This window comes from Podarcis tiliguerta (assembly GCF_965153285.1).
Source record: "Podarcis tiliguerta genome assembly, chromosome: 16".
In the NCBI taxonomy this organism is placed as follows: domain Eukaryota; kingdom Metazoa; phylum Chordata; class Lepidosauria; order Squamata; family Lacertidae; genus Podarcis; species Podarcis tiliguerta.
Window position 1 is genome coordinate 15906898 of NC_139549.1, and position 21888 is coordinate 15928785.

The 21888-nt window shown below is 44.4% G+C and overlaps 1 long non-coding RNA gene across 1 annotated transcript; it reads left to right on the plus strand.

Annotated features, from left to right (window-relative positions):
- Positions 1-11200: 11200 nt before the first annotated feature.
- On the plus strand, positions 11201-21548 carry LOC310666398. The gene is made up of 2 exons (XR_014505897.1): positions 11201-11308; positions 12519-21548. It is a non-coding gene; the product is annotated as an uncharacterized lncRNA (long non-coding RNA).
- The last annotated feature ends 340 nt before the right edge of the window (positions 21549-21888 follow it).

The following is a 21888-nucleotide window of genomic DNA, read 5'->3' on the forward strand; positions in this document are numbered from 1 at the left end:
AATAATCTGCTTCTCCCTTGTCCACATGGTGGGGTAGGGAGGGGAGGAAAACTACTCCAAGAGAGGGCAGAAGCGAGGCTTCAGTTGCTCCTACTGGGCGTGCTCAGCATGCTCCCAAACGCTTGGCCAGGAATGCCATTTCTATAATTTACTGCTCATGTTCCAGCCCCGCCAGGGGCCGCCACTGCTCCGCATTCCCAACAGCTGCACATTCCTATCCTCCATGTTCTTCCTAGAAGTTGTACGCCCTCTAAAATAACTCTCCAGCCCAGGCTATTCTCAGGGTTCCCACATTTTTCTTGCCTTCTCCTTTCTTGCCCTACATGGGGCTCACGTCGCCTGCCTGGCATTCGAGCAAAGGTTTATATTTAAGCATTTAGTGCCAGGCCTACTTTAAACCTAGGAAGCTCCTTGTATTTCCTTTTCGTAACCATTTTCCTAATACTGAGGCCAGAGGAAGTGGGGGGCAACTGAACAGGGGGCGAGGTGCAAGTGTCTGTCTTGTGTGTGTGCATTTGAGCACAGGCATCCCTGATGAGGGTGAAGGGATTCGAACGAAGACTTTCCCCTCTTCTGCTCCACCAGAGTTTCTTACGCTTACAGTTGTCTCCCACATTCCTCTCCCAAGGAACTCAAGGTGGCACACATTGCTCTCCCTCCTCATTTAATTCCCGCAACCGTAACCCTACGATGTAGGTTAGACTGGCCCAAGTGAGCTTCATAGCTGAGTGAGGATTTGAACCTTAGTCTCTCCCAGCTCCTAGTCTAGCATCCTAACCACTAATATCCTCAGCAACAGCATTATTATTATTAACTACAATTATTATTACAGTGGTACCTCTGGTTACATACACTTCAGGTTACAGACTCCGCTCACCCAGAAATAGTGCCTCGGGTTAAGAACTTTGCTTCAGGATGAGAACAGAAATCGTGCTCCGGCGGCACAGCGGCAGCGGGAGGCCCCATTAGCTAAAGTGGTGCTTCAGGTTAAGAACAGTTTCAGGTTAAGAACGGACCTCCGGAATGAATTAAGTACTTAACCTGAGGTACCACTGTACGTTAAACGTATTTTATTGGTTTTTTTCCAAATACAACAGATTGCAAGTAGGTTGGATAGCCACCTGACATGGATGTGTTAGTTGAGATTCCTGCATTGCAGGATTAGATGCCCCCTGGAGTCTCAACTCTATGATTCTAGGTATAAAATGATGGGGGAGCATAAAATTAGGGGGAAAGAGCTCTGATTAGTTCACCCCATCTAAGAAATCTGTTTTTGTTATTATTAGATACACTTCAGCACCTTTGAAAGAATTCCTAGTCAGCGCATGAGTTAATTACTGGGTGTCGTTTGCCCTGCTGGTCTGCTGCTTGGGAAGAGGCGATGGAAAATCTCAGGCTGGCCTTTGCTCAGCCCCCTCGCCACACCCCACTGCGTATGCAATGCAGAGCTTAGATGTTGACCTTGCACAGAGGCAAGGGTGTGTCTGTGTGTGTGTGTTGGTTAGCAGGAGAGACGTGATGGACAAATGACAACTGCATTAAGTTTGGCAAGAATTCTTGTCAAGGCCGCGGTGTGCACAGGACACATTCTGGAGAAATGAGCGATGCAGCGATTTTAGAGGGAGGAAGAGGCTCAAATCTCCACTCGGCCCTGCAGCTCTGCCTCCACGGTTGGTGGCAGTGATGCTTCTGAATACCAGCCGCTGGAAACTGCAGGAGGGGGGAGGGATCTTGCACTGGAATTCTGCTTGCGGGTTTCCCAGAAGAGGCATCTGGTTGGCCACTCTGAAAAGAGGATGTTGGACTAGGTGGGCCATTGGTCTGGTCCAGCAGGCTTTTCTCATGTGCATACATTCTTATGAGAACTTTGGCCCAAACACTCTCAGCCTAGCCTACCTCACAGAGTTGCTATGAGCTCAAACCCACACCCCAACAATTGCAGCTCTTTCGGTGGTGCTGGACCAGCCTCTCTCTCTGGCCCCCCAACCTACCTCACAGGATTGTTGTGAGGACGAAAGGGAGGAGCCTAGTACACTGCCCTGATCAGCCAATAAATGGTGGCACCTGCACCATAGAGTATATTTTATGGCGTTAACCATTCCAAGTAAAAATCTTTACCACAGCAAAAATCTACTTGTTATCTAATCTTGTTATTTATACTGTATATAAATATTCTGTCTTTTAAAAAGAACATTTTTCTCAACCTTTATTTATTTCTACAATAAAATTAAAAGTGGAACATTGACTGAATAAGTTTTTTTCATTCCTGATTTTAGAGGACTTTTTAAAGTGAATCAAACATAGTGGTGCTCAAGGTATATTTGAATGTTGGTTATAATCCAGATGGTTATGGGAGCTACTTCTTAAAGCAGTGTGGGGATTTCATATAGCACTGTGTCATCAAGCATAAAATATATTTTTCAGACTGCTAAGATGTAACCCCACAGATCACTATCAATAAATCAAGGGCAGTTGCTGCAGTGGCAAGTGAGAATCTAATAATAATAATACTGTAATAATAATAATAATAATAAATTTATTTATATCCCGCCCTCCCCAGCCGAAGCCGGGCTCAGGGCGGCTAACAACACTAAAATAGTGCAACATTATAAAAACATTATAAAAAATTAATTAATGTAATTAATTAATTAATTACTTAATTAAATTAATTAATCTCCCAATTGAAAAAACAGAGCTCTGGTGTCAAATGGGTTGCTGTTATATTTAACGATTCCAGTAGGCTTGGATAGCTTTCCGAAAACAACTTAAAATGCTGGTGCTTACTTTGAAAGGCTTGGGACCCAAATACCTGAGGGGGGCCCTATTCCCAATATCAGCTTGCCTGTGTCTTTTTAGATGTTCTGTAGAGTCCCTTCTCCAAATACCCTCTTTAGCAGAAGTATGCTTAATGAATAGGCATTTCCTGTGGTGGCACCCCAGCTTTGCCCCACCCCAAAGAAGCACCTTCCTATCTGCCCAGACGTGTTTCTAGCCTGACTATTTAATTCACCATATTCTTGCTTGTTGGTTTTCACGTTCTATTTTTATGCTGCAAGTTATTTTGTTAACACCTTTGTACACCACCTTGAAATCTTTTGCTGACAGCTGGCTAATAAATGCTTTCAAGACATAAATAAACTGTGTGGGGTATATTTAGCCCATGGCCTGCTTCATGAATCATAAATGCACTTGTGACATCCCTGTATGTCTCAGAATCTTCTTGTTCTATTTGGGTGTCTGAGATTCATTGAGCTATAGAGAAGGAAATGGCCCAGGAGGCGGGTGAGAAAAGAAGAGTTGGCAGAATCATTTCGCATAAGCCATGGATTGGGAGTGAGTGGGCAGTGCTGTGGTTTTCACCAATACGATCACAATAAGTTAGACCATTGGTTCATCTAGCTAAGTATTACCTACACTGACCGGCAGCAGCTCTCCAGGATTTCAGACAGGGTTCTTTTCCAGTCCCACCTGCAGATGCCAGGGATTGAACTTGAGGCCTTCTGCATGCAAAGCCAATGCTCTCCCACTGAGCCACAGCCTTTCCCCTTGGCAAAAGTAGTACTTGTGTCTGAAAGGTCAACCTTCAAAGGTCTTGCAATAACTCTGCTTCTGATAATAATAAAATGACTGGACCAGGAGCTACTTGCAAGCTATTAAAATAGCAGATTGTTTCATGCTATGTCTGACTTCACCCAAATGCCGTGGGAGAGAATTGTGCCAATTGTGTAATAGCTCTGCCCTTACGAAGGTTCAGGGTGTACAATATACACCGTTTGTGTGGAAAAAATACCGAAATATTCCCTTCCACATCTTACTGGGCACTTCTACAAATTACTGTCAGACTTCTGTTGATCTGCAATGGGAGCTCTTAGCATTGCAGAAACTATTTCTCATTTACCACGTCATCATCTATCATTGCTCTTGGCAGCTGTGTGACAGCCATAAAGTCAGCAGGTGAAGCTTTTCCTAGCATGGGGATTAAGGAATGTTGAAGGCTGCACCCGTGCAACTTCTTCCTATTAAAAGCACAGGAGCCCTTCAGGGGGAAGAGAAAGTGGGTGAAAGGGAAGACTGTAGGAACATCCCTCTTGGTTTCGATTCCTGCCATTCTAGGGATTAGGGACTCGGTGGGCAGCTGCCCACACTCACAAACATGTTTCACTGGCCAGAGAACACCTTATTAAATAGCACCTTGTCAAATACAGAGGTTCTTCACTGGTGAGGCAGGTACACTGTGCATGCTCCTGGCACTGGTCTCCTCTGCTCAAGTTTGTAAGAGGAGGTTGCCAGTTTGCATGAAGGAGTTGGTGGTGCAAAGAGTTAAGCCCCTTTGGTTGGAAAACTGCCTGTCCCTTTTCTTCCTCCATAAGCCAATGCTTTCATACCTTTAAGAAACAAGAACACCTTTCAAGGAAATAGGAAAAATATGTAATATAACAATTGAGTAATCCCTTTAATTAGCATTACTGAGGAGTGAATAGCCAGATATGTCATAAATACCGGTAATTGGTTTTGTTATTGTTAGTGGCAACACGAATGGAAAATTCCAGGCACTGGTAAACAGCCACAAGATTGTCAATCAACTCCTGGTATGTTGAAGTGTGGTCAGTGGCTTAGCTGAAAAACTAACCTGCCAAGTAAAAGTGGCCAGAAACAATAATCCACCATTTTTTTATATGTTTTTGGCATCTATTCACTTCCTTCATGTGCCGTGAAGACTGGATGAGAAAGCCACCCAAACGCATTGGAACTTATAGAGAGATTTGCTTGCCTAAAGATATCCTCCAACTCAACATCTCATTAAAGACACTGAAATGCTTGAAGAGATATTAATTGGCAAAATGCAAATACCCGCTTTTGTCTGTTAAATACACTGATGTTCATTTGTTACATACATACTGTACATGCTTTGTTTCGGTTATATTCCTGTCTAGCTAGCTAAAACAAGCACACAAGAGGAAAGAGCCAAATCGCAAGTTGCATTGTCTTTTATTTTGTAAGCTGTGCATCTCCTCACAACTTGGTTTTCTTCCTGCTTGTCTTCTGAGGTTGGTGTCATTGGCTGCTATTAGCTCACTTGGCTGCAGCAAATAGTCTTTGCTTGGGGAGGGATGATGCTCTCCTTCTGTCTTCCTGCAGACACTGCTGTGCTGAATCATCAGGATGACAAGAGCAGACAGCCCTCCATTACCTCCCTGACGACAGTCTCACAAGGATGTCTCAGTGGGAAGTGCCTCATTTGGACACTTTGCCTCTCTGCTAATGATGGCCCACAGCCTCACCTCTCCACATGTGACCTCCTGGCTTATGGGGAGAGGAAGCAGATGTCAGATCTCAAGCTGTTCCTCTCCCCCATACCCGCCCCAGGAGGCATTTCCTGCAAGCGCAGGCCCATGGCTCAAATAAGCATTGGCTAATTTATATGAAGGTAGACACATTTAGTTTTATGGCCATTTAGTTTGATTTTAATGAAAGAAAAACTCAGCAGTGGCTCTTGCTCCCAATACTTACTCTGAGCTTTTTCTCTTCTCTTAATTTCTTGTATGAATCACTTTCCATAAAACTTAACAGTAAAAGCCACTATTCTATAAGCATATACAGTATACAAATGCAATTTGTGATCCAGAAATTGGGATGAAAATATCCCCACCATGGGGTGTGCCAACAGGGTAGGGCTTGGTGGGCCAAGCTAGTCCACACTATACGTTTAAAGCAGTGTCATACCACTTTTCCCAAATAATCCTAGGTAGTACAGTTTGTTCAGGGTGCTGAGAGTTGTTAAAAGGTAAAGGGACCCCTGACCATTAGGTCCAGTCGTGGCCGACTGGGGTTGCGGCGCTCATCTCACTTTATTGGCCGAGGGAGCCGGCGTCCAGCTTCCGGGTCATGTGGCCAGCATGACTAAGCCACTTCTGGCTAACCAGAGCGGCACACGGAAATGCCGTTTACCTTCCTGCTGGAGTGGTACCTATTTATCTACTTACACTTTGATGTGCTTTCGAACAGGAGGAGCAGGGACCGAGCAACGGGAGCTCACCCTGTCACGGGGATTCGAACCGCCGACCTTCTGATCGGCAAGCCCTAGGCTCTGTGGTTTAACTCACAGCGCCACCCGCGTCCTTTGCTGAGAGTTGTTAGGAGGCCCCTAATTCACTCACAGATCTACAATTCCCAGAGCGTTTTAACATTCAATCCTCCTCCCCAGGGAACTCTGGGAATTGTAGCTCTGCTCATAGAACACTGCCTCATGTACACTGCCTTGAACTCCCTGGGAGCAAGATCGGGATTAAGGTGGAATTAATAGTGATAATAATTGTTGCATAAATTGATGCTGAGATTACAAGGCTCACAGCTACTCTGGAGGCGGTCAGTGTCGTGTAGCGGTTAAGAGTGCTGTATTAGGACCCCTGCAACTAGGGTTCCAATCCCTCCTCAGCCATGAAATTCCCTGGGTGACTTTGGCTCAAGCATAGTCTCTGAGTCTAACCTACCTCACAAGGTTTTTGTGAGGGGAGAGCGCTATGTATGCCGCCTTCAGCTTTATGGAGGGAAGGTGGGATTAGAAATGTAATGAACTGAACAAAAATACCCCTTCTACCACAGACGGGCAACCTGCAGCCTGGAGCACCCCATGTGACCAACTGCCGTCTTTCATTTGGCCCAGAGAGGGAAAGAGGAAATAAATCAATAGTAGCTGAAGGGGAGAGAGGATAGGTGTTTGTGTGAATGGGCATATCAGCATGAGAGAGATAATATGAAAGGGTGCTAGATGAAGGAGTGATGAATGAAGGGGCGGGAGAGAGAGAAAAGGGGAGTCTCATACGCTTTTTGCTTTGCCCCCCACCCATCATCACCCTCTGCCTCTTTCTCCAAAGGGAGTGTGGCCTTGAATCCCCAAAAGGCTGGCCACCACTGCCTTAAACATGGCTATCTGCAAGATTGAAAATATGAATATTCTTCCTCCTCAAAGTAAAGATCTGTTGGTAAACTTGGATTGCCTGAGTCATCTAACAAAACAGGCTCTCTTCCTGTCCCTGGGCAGGCATCTGACTCACTGCCGGAAGAGCAAGTTTTTCTCCTGAGGAAGAGGAGGAACCATTTTAGGCACAGTGACTCATCTTTCAAGCACTTCACTGCTGGAAGTGCCTTCCTCTTCCTCCTTTGGCATGAGATTGAGAAGTGTCCTGTTCCTCTTCCTCTTGCATTGACCTCTTTGTCACGCCTGTTGACAACCACAGTCCCTCAGCCTTGGGATGCTGCCTTCTTGAAACAGCAATGCAATCCAACCACTAGATGTCACCCTCCTTAGTCCCTTTGCAAACAGCCTGTGCAGGCAGCATTACTGAAAAGTATGGCTGCATTTTGAGCCCTGCCTCATAGCCTGCGTGGTAGAAAAGGGTTTTATTTTCTTCCTTTATGTTGTCCTTGGTTATTTCTCCTCGGCCTGTTTGCTATCAATCTCTTCTAATTTTTTATTATTATTTTTTGCATTTGTTAGTGGGATATTAAGTTGAGGGGCTAGAGAGTGGGTTCTTGCTGCTGTTTTTCTCTCTTTTCCAAGGCTGTCATTGCCCCCAACCAGGATGGTGGTTTGCCATGCCACAAAGAATTTTGAACATGCCTCCAGTCCCTTTGCAACACATACAACCAGAAGGGAGAGGACTATTTCTGCAGCTCATGGATGCACATGGGATTACAAAGGTCTTATCTGATACTCAAAGGGTCCTGGAGCCTTGATGAAATTAGCCTTGAAAGATGGCCAGACTTACTTGCAGTGCAGGTGGCAATTTTTGTGGAGGTGGGGTGGAGCAATAAGATTGCAATGAAAGGGCAATTTGCAGCGGGGTCAAAGCTTTGATAAGCGAAAACCTTTTTTTCAAGTCTTATTGCTGGTCAGGGGACAGGACAATGAGTGCATGTTTGTGTTTGTGGTGTGCATGCCCACAACAGTTTTCTTCCCATTTGCAAACATGTGGTATCCCTGGATTGAGGCAATACCCATGTATGTTTATAAAAGCCAGCATGTGGCAAATTCAGGACGAGCAAACTGCTTGCGGCATCAGCTTTCGCAGACTACCCATGTGCCATCATAAAGGCGTCACAAAGCTCCTTTGGTGAAAGAGACGAGCTCGGCTCCCCACCTGGAAACTCTGCATGAAGAGGCCTTTCTAGAAGCGAAAAAAGGCAAGAAGTTGCATAACTTCCTGCTATGCGCAGATCCCCCTGGCAGCCAGCACCATGACACACCATCGCCAAGAATAAAATGAGGGGAGGAAAGTACATTTATTGGCCTTGCAACAGAGTGCTGGCCAATCCTGGCAGCAGCTGGTTGGCATGGCAACATGCACAGGGTCTGATCCAATCCAAAGAGGAATGAGTCAGGAAAAAAACAAACCGAAAAGAGAACAAAAGAGTGGCATCCGCCCCCCTCCCAGCTCTGCTCTGGGAAAATTCCACTGAGCTCTGGAGGAAGAAAGTGGTGGAGGAGGGAGGCGGTGTCATTCTCCCTGCCCTTCCAAAGGGAGCTTTGTGCTGACTGCAATAAGGAAGAAGCAGGATGGGGCCAAGAGAAGCTCCAAATAAGGTTGCATAACTTGATGCAACTGCTCTGTTGAAGGCAGGCAGCCATTCAGCTTGGGCCTTGTAAAACCAACACCCCCATTCTGGCTCAGAGAACAGAAACAACAATAACACTCTTGTCAGGTTTTGGTTTTCAGTTAGAGCAGCCTGAAGCAATGCTCCCCGCCCTCCACAAAAAAATGTTGCTACAGACATTTGCAGTTGCCACCATTTTGGAAACATAGAAACAAATAAAGTTGCCTTGTCCTGAGTCAGACCATTAGTCCATCTAAATCAGTACATACTGTCTACCCTGACTGGCAAAGGCTCTCCAGGTTTCAGGCAGGAATTTCATAAATCCATGAAATAAATCAATAAAAGGTTACTTAACTAAGGTTAGGTTTATTAACATATTTTTATGTTATTTTATTAGTATCATTTCCAAACATTTGATTCAGGAAAATATTGTTCCTTTTTAATACAGTATAATTGTTCCTTTTTTATATACTTGCTCCAACTGATATCATAGGTAACTGTGTAAAGTTTACTCAGTTACAGAAGTATCCATAGCAAAGGGCAATTGTTGCTAGGTTAGAAATCCTGGGTCTTAGGAAGAGTTGCAACGTGAAATCCAGGTCCCTCCAGCTCTGTATTCAAAAGACTCAAGCTAAAGATCCCACATGTTACTTTTGAGATGTGTTATTGTTATAGCTCAATTGGGGTATGAAACTGGCATAAGGCACAACTTGAATCAGGAAGGACAACAGTGGGCCAGGGGGCTGGAGAGGGTCCCTTCGTGGATGCACATCCAAGTGTATCAATCTTTGCTGTCCTTACCAGAAGCAAAGGCTGGTCCGAAGTTCACGAGTCTTTGGGTCATGTTGAGAGTACCCCCTCACACACACTTATTTCTTTGTATTCAAAATTACAAGCCACTACTCTCCTGAATTATTAAGGAACTCCGCTGAGTATGCAGAAACCATTGCCCATTTTTGTGTCGGCCTCTTTTGTTTCCAAACTGTCAGGAACTGAATCGTGCGTTTGGTATCAGAAGGCATAACTGTAGTTTCCTTCCTTATAAAATAATAGAAGTTGTTAAAAAACAACAACCCGGAACACAATATATTAGTTGTTTTGGTTTTGGTTTTTAAACCTAGCAGAGAACTTCCAGCCTAAAGGTTAAAAAAAAACTACTAAGGTGGCAGATGACACAGCCCTTTTGTTTCATTTCCTGCTGCAATGCAGTGAAAATGATCCAACAAGCCTACAGTAAAAACGGAAAACCTTTCCATGAAGGCAAGTAAAAAGATATTGAGTATTTTATACAAAAAGCCTCAGAGTTAGGCCTCAGAGCCCACTTTGCAGGCAGAGGGCTCCAGGCTCAATCCCTGGCCCTTTCTGGTTAAAAGGATCAGCTCTGCCTAAAACCCTGGAGAACTGATACCAGTCAAGAGGAGCACTGAGCTAGATGGGCTATACCTTGACCTGGTGGAAGGCAGCTCTCATGTTTTATTTGATCCTTCTTACTCGAGAGGCAGTATAGGGCAATGGTTAGTGTGTTGAAACAGGAGAGGCCCAGATTCAAATCTCCGCTCAGTTTTATGAAACACTGCAGCAAAATTCACCTCAGCCTTCCAATGCTACTTTCCAGGACAGTTGGGGTGTGTGTGTCTAGATTCCCTTTGAATCAACAACAGTGCCTTATAATGCTAGTTCTGCCCTCTTCCTTATGTGTTTGGGTGTTGATCTTAAAACTTGTTTTGGTGACTGCATATTGCATGTACCTGGATATTAATGTGGTTACTCCCTTTTGTCTTAGGAGTTCAATATGCCAGCTAGGTGGTATCCCCATCATCTGCTTTTTACTTAAAACTACCTCTCATGGTTGTTGTAGATCGAAAGGTGACTGGTCACCTACAGAGTTTCATAGCTGAGTGCAGATTTTGAACCCAGCCTAGCCCAACGCTCTAACCACTATTTCACATTGCCTCTGTTCTTCTCATTGAGGTAGTCAATGTGTATATTGTACAGGATGGGTGATGGAATATTTTCCCGTTGATGTGGGATTTTGTAGGACCAGAGGGAGACGTCAGGTTCAAAACAACCCTGAGGTAGTTTAGGCAGAGAAAGGATAAAGCTGAGGAAGTGGGATATAAACGAATAAGAAATGCACCCCACTAACTAGTGTTCCTGACTGAATGATAATCTCTTTAACAAACAAATCCCCCAATCTCACTGTCATTTCTGCAAGTTTGGAAAACCAGAAAAAGGAAAAAGACGGAAAGGGGAGGGGGGAGAAGGGCGCCTCAGCTTTGCACACGCGCAGTGAGTCACTGCGGCACACAGCAGACGTCACGTAGACCGCCTGAAACCGGTTTGAACCAGATGGAGCCGGCCTGCGAAACTCCCCCTCCCATCGACAGTAAGAGCGGAGGTTGCTGCGACACAGCCGGACGGTGTTTTTCCACCGCCTCGTTGCCTCACGTTTGGTATCCCTCCGCGCTGCGTGTGTCCCTGCCCCGCCCCCACTCCTCTGAATTCGCCTCAGCGAAGCTGAATGTCAACACGGCGGCCATTTTGAGGGCGTGATAACGTTGCTCGTCGTTATTTTTCGTTTGTTTTCTTGCTCCTCGTCGACACTGATACTGAATCCTCATTACAGCAATATGGAGCCGAAACAACCATGTCGACTCTTCCCTGCTTTGATGCCCTCAGCCCACCTTTTACACCCTCCTCTTAGTGAACTGAGGTTTAAAATCATTCTATAAATCTGTAACAGCAGCTGAGAGATAAAACCTGCTGGTGTGGCCACACGCATTAAGCACGTTTATTAGGAGCAAAGCAAGGTGTATGCGGTTCTTCCCTTTTTATGTCTTTGTTTTGACTTTTATCATCTCACCTCCAAGCCTATTTTATCCTCACAACAACCCTGTGAGGTAGGTGAGGCTGAGAGTGACTGGCGCCAAGGATCACACACACGGAGCTTCATGGCCAAAGCATGTATATGAACCCTGGTCTCCCAGGACTTGGCTGATGACACTGTATAACCACACCACACCACGCTGACTTTTAAATTTACATTAAAAAGAGAAAAATGCTTCTCCCCCTCTCCATTTTCCTCACAGCAACCCTGTGAGGTAGATTAAAACTTGACATTATGGACTTTCTCATGGCCAAATGCAGATTTGAACCAGGTCTCCCTGACACTCTAACCACTGTACAACAAAGCCTCTCCATTTTATGCACATTTATGTTCAGATCGGCCCTTAGCCCAATCCAACAGGCTCTTCCGTTGTCCTTATTTGCCATGGGCCTCTGCCCCATAGAAGGCAGTTGCACTTACTGCTGAGTAAACACACTTAGGATTCATGAGGCGTCAAATGCCAAGAGGAGGAGACTTTTAAAGTCTGCCCTCCATATGTTGTGCATACAATGGAAAGTTCTCTGGTGGTGGAGGCCTGTATATGTGGGCATCCTGCCTTTCCTGTTGATCCTGTATCTCTAATACTCATTTATTATATATATTTTTAAGATCTCATTACATCTTTGCGTTAGGCACTTTAGTGATGCAGTGGTTGTGATCACCAGTCTACGACTCAGGGAGACCTGGGTTCAAATCACCACTCCACAAAACCAACACTGCCGCTTGGCCCAGCTCCACAGGGTTGTTTTGGGTCTCGAAACATGGAGGTGGCCTTGCAGCCTGACTTGTGCTCTTGAAACAAAGGAAACAAAGGCTAGATAGACAAAACCCAGCAAAGCTAGGTTGTGAAAACTAATTCAAAAAGGTTAATATAGTCTTGCAAACTTGTTGCAGAGAGGAAGTCAATTTGGCATTTTGTAGCTAGGTTAGGGATGAATGCAGAAAGGCAATGGGACTGCTTCTCACTCCAGTATACAATTACTGTACGTACATGGGAACAGGCCAACTTGGGCAACCCTAGTTTCTTAATTTACAGAATCACCTGGGTTGAGCTGGCACTGACAGGAAGGCCACCTTAACAAAAGGATGAAGAAAGGAGCAGTAAGAAGTGTAATTAATTATTTCTGGAAAGTATTAATTTTGCAAGGAAATGCTAATTTAACATCACAGCTTTGCAGAGAACACACATTTAAAACGAGCACATTATATCCATTCTGTTTAATGGTGCCAGGAACTATGTTTTGTGCTTATTATGACTGTTGGCCAGCGGAAGGAGCAGCCAACACAAGTGAGTGAGACTGTCCCTGGCTATAAATAGAGGTCTCCGCCCCTCTCTTGTCAGAGGTGTAGGGAGTGCCAGGCAGATAGGACTTATTCTGGTGATTGGGAGGAGAAGAGAAAATGGGTTTAAAAAGGAAAATAATAACATAGATGAGTTGATTTTTAAACTATAACTAATATTTTTCATAGTAAAATGAGATTTTTATGCTACTAAAATATTAACTATAGTTTATATTTTTTATTAAAAAGATTGGAGTTAATAAGGCATCTGATCCTAAAAATCATTAGGACAGGCAATAATTTAATTAAAAAGAGAATGGAAAGCAAACAGAAGACTGAAGAAGAACTAAACCTTTAAAAAACAGGGGAAACGGTTAATTATTGGCAGATTATGGGCTTTTAAAAGTCCCAAAAGAAAAGGCAGGTAAACAAAACTTAACTGAAAACTAAGAAAAATATAAAGATGAAGATTTTAAAGAAAATCAAGAAAAAGAAAATATTTGAAGATAGAAATAAAAGAAGATAGAGGGGGGAGCTATATTTACATTTCAAACTAATTGAGGACTAGTTTTGAATGTAAAAGTAGATGCCTCTGAAGTCTGCTTCAAGCAGAGTGCAAAATGAAGAGAAGATGGCAGGCTTTTGTTTTAAAAGGCAACTAGAGAGAGGCCTTTCCATCTGAAGAAAGGGTTAGGCTTTTGTTGCTGAAGGTAGAAAAACGAAGACTTGGAAGAGAGGAAGGAAGGAAGGAGCCGTAGAAGATAGAAGGGTAGAAGGCAACTTAGAAGAGGATCCAGGAAGAGAGAAAAGGGAGGGAAGGAAAAGGAGCAAAATCTGTAACAACTGTGTCTGAAAAGGATAGCAAAGAGGAAGGAGGAGATGAAAAGGACAGAGATTTGTAATTGTTTGCAGCCATTTTGTGGCGGCTTCTCCTCAAGGACTTTGTGAAAGATGTTCTTTTTCAAAGGGATGCAGTGGGAAGGATTTCCTTAAAAGATAAGGTGTCAAGGACTAAAATAAGCATCCGATACACCATCCTTAAAATGGGTTGGCATCTGACACCTAATTCTGAAGTTAGGAAGAGTCGTTCCAGCAGCCAGTGGAAATTGGTGAAGCTAGAAAAGATACCGAAAGCATTGAGGAAAAAAAGCAAGAAAACTCCTGAGGGAAGAGCCTTACTTAGCTTTAGATCAAGAATGAAGGAGCAAATATGCGGTGAAGACGGTGAACTTCTCGGTAGTTGGTAACCTAATGGGAAGGCTCTGTAATCTTAGTTTTCCTTGTCAAGGGCTGTTTTGTGGGGTGTGGGGAGCAGGGGTGTTGGTGTTGTAGGTTTCTCTCTTTGCAGGCATAATTGCGCCCGTTGTCTGTTGCCGAGAAGCTATTGCTGAGAAGCTAACAGGCAGTCTGCACGTGCTTCGTTTCCGTCCCACCGGTTCCTGAGGTTAGCGTTTTTTCCATCCAGCCCTGAGAATGGTTAGCTAGCATCTGCAACCCTCCCCAGAATGAGCGAGTCGAGAACCTGGTGGACAGACAGAACACTGCAGGTAGCAGCAGCAAAAGCACCCACAGAAAAGGGGGTGAGAGAAACCAGCCTGTTGGACTCCTGTTGCGGGCCTCCCGTCGAGGGAGGAGGGTAGGCACCCAAATCTTGTTTAGTTTTTGTCCCTTCAGGTGTGTTTGTGAATGTAGATCTAGAGGATTCCCAATGTTCCAGTCTTTATAATTAACTTAAAGCAAAAAAAGGAAGGAAGCCTGTTGAAAATGATTCCAGTGTGGGGGAAAACAGGAGCCTTTTTGAGGAACATCCTGCTGATGGCAGCGCTTAGAAAAAGAGGTGGCCACCTCTTGGCACCTGGGAAGGAGCAGCAGCCACTGGAGAGGAGCTTTTGCTTAGAGCAATGTCCAGTCGAGGATCCTGCCGGGGTCAAATTGCATGTTTTCTCTTTGGAAAGTGCTAAGTATACAACCTTCTTGACAATCAATCATGCTAGCCTTGATGGGGGGAGTGGGGAATGCACTGGGGAGAGGGATAAACACCCGCTTCATTCTAGCCTCTTTGCAGGTACTGTAGCGTCCCCAGGTGGCTTGGTTTAGAACTGTAGTCCTGCAGTATTGTGGCAAGGTCACCACCCCAGAGGCTGGAGCTCTCTTTGCCTAGGAAGAAAGGACAGTGCTTAAAGTTGGCGTTTGTGCTGGAGCCCTGGTCGTTCAGCCACTCCTTTCGGAAGAGCTGGGAACTTGAAAGCTAAGTTTTCCTTAGGGGGCTAAAAAGCAGAGAATTCTCCAGCGTCAGTGTGTCATGTGGAAGGGGCTGTCTGGTTGGACGGGGGCGGGGCGGGTTTTAGGGAGGGCATGGGGGATGATAACTTGTTCTCGGATTCTTTTCCCAGGATAATCGTAACGTTAGGCCTGGAAAAAAATAAAATGATTATTAAGCTTCTAGACTGGCAAGTACTTCTTGAAATATTCAGAAAAGACTTTCCTTCCAAGTAACGGCCAATACTCATGGAAAGGTCTCTGTGAATCCCTTGGGTCCAAAATGAACAGAGCTGCTTCTCTTGCATTCCCTCTAAAGGGCAGGAGAAGAAAACAACTTGCAGGGGGAGACCTGCTTAGCTAAGAGTTGGCAGGGGTGGGGTTGAACTCTTCATGCCTTTAGTGGTTTGTGGTTTTCTTTTGGCATTTTTTGCAGGTGCTTAATATGTCTTAATGCCACTGTAGAGGCTTCAGGGAGAAAGGAGGAGCTTAATGATCCTGGTGTGGGATTCCTTCTGATGGTAGCTTGTATAATTTTTCCAAGTAAGATTCTGCTTTTGATTGCTTTGTCTTGTGTATGAGTTCCAAGTCTAGGAATTATTTGCATTGATGAACATTCTTGCGTAATGAATTCTGTAACATACTGAAAACAATTCAACGTTAACAATGACAAGACTTAAACAGCTCATGTAAGCAGATTAATGATTAAGTCATACCATTAAAACGGAAAGAAAGATTGTCTGATGCTCATAGTTCGATATGTGTCTTTGTCTTCTACGGGCGGTGGGGGGGCTTGGTAGGGAAACATTTCTTGTCTAGCCCTTTTTCAGATCCGTCTTCAGAATACTAGCCTCAAGGAGCCTGAGAAATACAATGCCTCATAAGCAGAGGGAGCAGCTTCTTGGTGGAGGATAAGTAAAGGCAGAACCATCCTATGCTATTACTTCTTTGATTGATGGAAAAAGTCCCAGATGTTAAACAAGTGAAAGTCCAGTGCCAACCAAGGGGGGAAAACCCACAAGGTCATAAGCAATGAAGCAGGCAGATTGGAAGTGTGTGGATTGAGTGTGAAATGCCATGATGATATTCTGTGAAATTCCCAAAATCAATGCAATGAGGAGGAGGAGTTGGCATTAAAGCAGTGAGAGAGATCCCATTTCTTCAGTGTGGGAGCAAAATTGAAAAAGAATCTTCAGGGGAGCGGCAAATAAGCTTTCTACCAAAATGTGATGCCCATTATTTGATACGCAATATTGCTAAATCTTAATGGAATTGGAAGAGAGAATAATGCGATGTTGAAATATTCCTAAATCTAAATGGAAACGAAGAGAGAATAATGCAAAGCCACGCTAGTGTTGGATCAAACGTGTGTTGGAGAGGAGAGGAGGCGCCTTGTGCTGTTGTCCTTCTTTACCTCAGACAGGTGCTCAGCACTCCTAAGGAGAGGAAATGTGCTTCGTTCCATCGGGGAGCTGTATAAGCGAGCAGGCATCTGTTACAGATAAGTTTTACCTATTCTGCCAGAATTGCATGTCAGAAAGGTGGGTGGCTTAATCTTTCCAAGTTGTTGTAGGTGCCGGAGTCATTTGGATCAGCCCTACTGGCTGCTTGCTAACCACGCTTCTTGCTGGGTTGCCTATGGCCCCAGTTGCCCTCAAAGGGGGAGCTACAGCTCTACTAATCTGATGATCATGCTTTCTGTTATTTCCTGGGTGTCTGGGCCTCACCTTGCCCACTTGATAGGAGCAGACCACTATAGGTGGCGCATCCCTGCCCTTTAGAGGGTGTAATCAATGCCAGTCCAATCGCAGAAGCATGCAGCAGTGAGCAAAGTAATGGTAGCATTCAAAGCACTTGTGCAAGACCTCCTAGAGGTGGCACATTAATACACTTGCAATAAAATGACCAAAGTACTCCAAGAATAGGAAGTTGTCGTCTTTGTTCTTAAATAAACCATGCTGCTGTTGATGTTGCTGTTGTTTGTGAATCGCTCTCGGGTTGTTTGGTGGGGGTAGGGGGGCATTCTTGTTGTTCTTTCAGACACTTTCTCCGTGAACACCCCCGTCTTTATTGGACAAGCACAGAAATTGAACGGAAGACTGGTTCTCTAAATCAGGCAGGAAATCTTTGCAGCCTATTTTTCCTCCTTTCCCCATTCCACTGAGGCAGATGGTAGATCCAGGCACTTGGCATACAGAGGTCTTGTAACTAAGGAATATGATCTGACCAAGGGAGGAGTTCTAAAATGCTTAAAACTAGACCAGTGGGGGAAAACACTTAGCGGTTTGGGGTAAGTAAATGCCTAAGTTCACATCTTGCAGCTGAAGAAGCTGTGTTCTTCCCAGAACTTGAGCCTTGGCAATTTTACCAGGCAAAATTCCAGACACAGGAGGAGGACAGAATTAGTACAAGTGTGTACGTCTGTGTACTTTAAACCAAAGATTAACACTTGTTGGTCTTGCCTAGCATTGCCTATGTAGAAACTTGCATGCCCCTTTGATATGCTTGCCATCCATCTCCTGTAGTGCTAGCGCTCTCATCTCTTTCCAGTTAACAACATGCAGGGCTGGGCTGAGGGGGGTGATATGGGGGCAACTGTTTCAGTGTCTTGTTTCAGAGGCTTCATCTCATAATGCCTAGACCCTAACGCACCATTTGTGAAGCTGCTCAGGATGATGACTCTCTCCTGTTGCCACATTCTCTGTGCGCATGTGAAGGCCTTTGCAGTGAGTTGACTGACGCTCGTACACTTAACAGCTGTTCTGACTTGATCACCTTGGGGGTGGCGGGAGGGGCTCACATTGTCCCAGCTCTTCTTTTTTGCAGACTTCACAGAGAGAAGCGTGTCTGAAGCAGATCTGTTCAGTTGGCAAGTAATAAATGATGGCAGTGTGCTTGATCTGCTTGCATAGAGAATATGAATCTGCCTCCTTTCCCTTGTGTGGAGTAGTGATTGTTGAAGGAGAAATAAATCGCTGAGTGACAAAATGCCTGTGGTTTGAAAGGAGCTCTTGAATCCGATGTCCAGTAAAAACCCTGCCGTGTAAACGCTCGTTGTATGACTGAGAGACACGTGCATTTTGACTGTGCTGCTTTAGGTAACCTGCTGTTTTGTTCTTCTTTGGCTGCTGGGGGAGGGGGCAAGGGTACTGAAGCCTTTAAGTCTCTTCCAGATGCATCTTCACATCTCACAGACACAGAAATAAAACCCTTCCAACCCAACAAACCATCAAGAAGCGAACATCACATTCCACCAGTTAGTGGTCGTATTTTCTGTGCAATGCTTTTGTGTGGGTCTCTCCTTTTTCAGTTTCCTCACAGTTTTGAGCAACAGCACACAACACCCCAATAAAGCCAGCTCTCCTCGAGGAGCCACAGAAGTCATGGCAGTAAGAAACAGTTGTGGTCAAAGCATTTTTGTATGGGATGAGTGGGAGGGGGCTGGTGACAAACCAGTGTCTCTAGATTGCTTTTCACAGACCAGTAGAAGGAACTGCCAGACACAAGAATTCACACTTCAATGGACAAAAGAACAGGTGAACCCCATTTTCTCTCTTTTCACAGCAGGAATCATGAAGCCAGAATGTTAAGAGACTGGGAAGTTTTTAATGCATCTTCCCGTTCTGCCTCTGTAGGTTCAGCTTCATGCTGAAACCCCAATCACAATGGGAGTAAATACTGTGGGTAAATTCCATCCTTAATGGATACTTGAGGCAATGGTGGGTTGAGACCCGATAAGCTTTAACAGCCGAAAGGGATCCCCACTGAAAGAGGAGCTTCATGCTCCAAAGCCTCTCCAGACACCTTGTAATGCATAGTTGGGAGTGGAGGCAGAACTAATGGCAAAGAATTGAAGAACCTCCTGAGAAGACTGGCTTGCCCAGTGTCATTGGCAGGATGGGGCCCTTTGTGATAAGTCTGCAATGGGCTGGCAGAATTGCCACCAGACTATAAGGTGTCTGTGGCCATGGTGGTGCTAACACTGAATCATGGCCATCTTTGAGTTTTTTAAGTCACTGACTTGACAAGTGCTTTAAGAGGTTTTGTGGGGGGTGGGATTATGCCGCAACCCGCTTTTCTGCTAAGAATCTTCCAGGAACAGCTATTGCGCACATAACTCAGCCAACACAAAGCGTTGACTCCATACTAAAGCTTGGATCCTCTCCAGTACTTCTGTTCTCAAGGTAATCCATTAAAATCATTAAAATACCAATTTCAAAACCAGAGCTAGCAATCGGCTTGTTTGGCCAGTAACCTCTCACTACAAAGCTAACATCGCAGTTGAAGGAAGGTAACTACTTGAAACCCTTGACGTTATCCGAGAGCAAAATACTGATGATATGACAGGCACAGACTCCGAACAAGTAAACATCTAAATGCCGTATGATAAAAGCAGTAACCAGTGGTTGTACGTGTTGTGATTGTGGGACATAATGGGTGGGTACCATGTGCTTGGCTAGGCAGCAGATTTCCAGTTGTGATCCACAGAGTGGCATTGGGGAGGGTGTTGCAACTCTTGTGCTAAGACTCTTTCAGGTCGCAATAAGGGAGTAGTCAGAAGCGGAAGCTTTATGAAGCAGATTCCTTCAAATCTCCAAATCTCTCTTAAGGTTTTTCTTTTCCTGAGAGAACAATCTTGTGTTTTCTCAGGTTTTGCTTTTCACCTTGCTGCATTACAAAAAAAAAAAAAGCAAAAGACACTGGTGGTTGGCACTCCTGGTTTCCAGGATGGGGTTCAAGTCCCTGCGGTGTCCTTGCTTGCTTCCAATGCAACTCCTATGTTTCATCTCTTTCTTTTCCTTCACTGCCTTAATTGCATTCCATCCTCTAAAGCCTAAATGTTGTATGATTTTACTGAGGTTTGATCAGTGATAACTAGGATTTGAAACCTAACAACTGATGCAGCTTGGCTTTTGCTGTGAAGCTGCTTCCCTAATGTCTTGGTAGGCTGTATCATGTGGACCATTCTCAACCTAACTTTCCATCCACTGGTAAGATGAAGACTGATTCTGTTTAAGAAGATTCTACATGCATTTGGTCTATTTGAATTCCAGATGCTACTGGGAGCATCTGGTAGGGGGAGTGGCAATTTTTCTGTAGAGGTAACAGCAAAGTTTCCTTAAATGGGAAATTTATGCAGAGATTGGTATGCAGTTCTAACCTGTGCTTTTCTTTAAGAAAAAGTGTCTGTACTCGCCATGAAGTTGTTATATGCCACAGTTTTAAACAGTACTTCTCTAGAAAAAGGAGGTGCCAGTACAGTATACCCTTGAGTACCCCCAGAAAAAAACACTGGTTCTAACAGTGCCTGAATAATGGTTTACCAGTCCCCCACAATATTCTTGCGGAGAAACTGGTAACGTGGGCTAGAAAATGTTACTGTTAGGTGGTTTTGTGTGCTCACCAAATGGTTCCTTGTTATCCTGGAAGAAAATGACAAGTAGGGTGCTGCAGGGTTCTTTTGTGAGCTGATGTTCAACATCTTTATAAATGACTTGGATGAAGCAATATAGGGGATGCCTATCAAATTTGAAGATGACACCAAAGTAGGGGTAGCTAATATCTCAAAAGATAAGAGAAAATTGAATCCTGATTCATAACAGATTGAGCAACAGGACCAAAACTTAACATAAACAATTTCAACTGAAATAATTTCAGTAATTACAAAATTTTAGGGTTCTATAATTAGGCTGGAATACAGTATGGGATACAACTGGCTTGACAGGGAGTACACATGAAAATGATCTGTGTCTTAATAGACCATGTGCTTAACACGAGTCAACAGTGTGATGTAGCAACAAAAAGCTAATGCAGTTCTTGACTGCATCAACAAACGTAGTGTCTAGATCAAGGGATTCTATTCTACCTTAGTCAGACCCTACCTGGAGTCTTGTGTCCAGTTCTGGATACCACAGTTTAAGATCAATATTGGCAAGCTGGAACGTGCAGAGGAGGGTGACCAAGATGATCTTGAAACCAAACCTTATGGGAGTTGGGGATGTTTAGCTTGCAGAGAGGATAAGGTGGCATAAGGTTATTGAGGAATAGCCATGAACATAGGCTTCCAGAGTAACTGCTAACTCATTTATTCTAACAGGCCAGCATGGCTGTTCCAGCTGCAAATGACAAATAAGATGAGTGGCCTTACAGCAGACAAAATGAATGCTAGAGTTGGAAGCAACCCTGAGGATCATCTAGTCCAACTCGCACCCCCCATGCAGGAATATGCAGCTGTCCCATACAGGGATCAAACTTTCAACCTTATCATTATTAGTACTATGCTCTAACCAACTGTGCTATGCAGACCTGTTAATGTCTTTGCATTGTTTGGTGTGGGAGGAAAATTTAGTGTCTTTGGTTGCTTTGGTTACAGTGGGCCAGATGAAAATTGGGGGTTGGTGTCCAAGTATCTGCTTCAGGCTGTCCTTTAGTTTTCACCACACATTTGAAATGTGCCTTGTGTGTACATGCCTGTGACATAATGTGTGTTACCGCTTTGAAATAAAATTGGAATAAATTCTTAAAATCGTCTTGTCATTTTTGTGATGAAATGCATCACCTAGTGTTATACAACAAATTTTCCTTTTAATTAATTGATTCATGTGTTCTGTTCAGTCCTATGTTCTGTTTGGGACTCTGAATAGTTCCAGCTCCATATCCCCATGATTTAGAAGAGCCTTGGCCAGCATGGTTCCCTCTAGAAATTGTACTGTTTAGATTTCATGTTTTGGAGTGGGATAGAGTATTCGCACGTTGCCAACAAAAATGCTAATTGTTCTTCCCACATCACCATCCCAAACCTCCCTACCTTCCTTTGCTGGGAAGAGTCCAACAGCCAGACCAAAAAGTCTTGAGATCAAACCCAT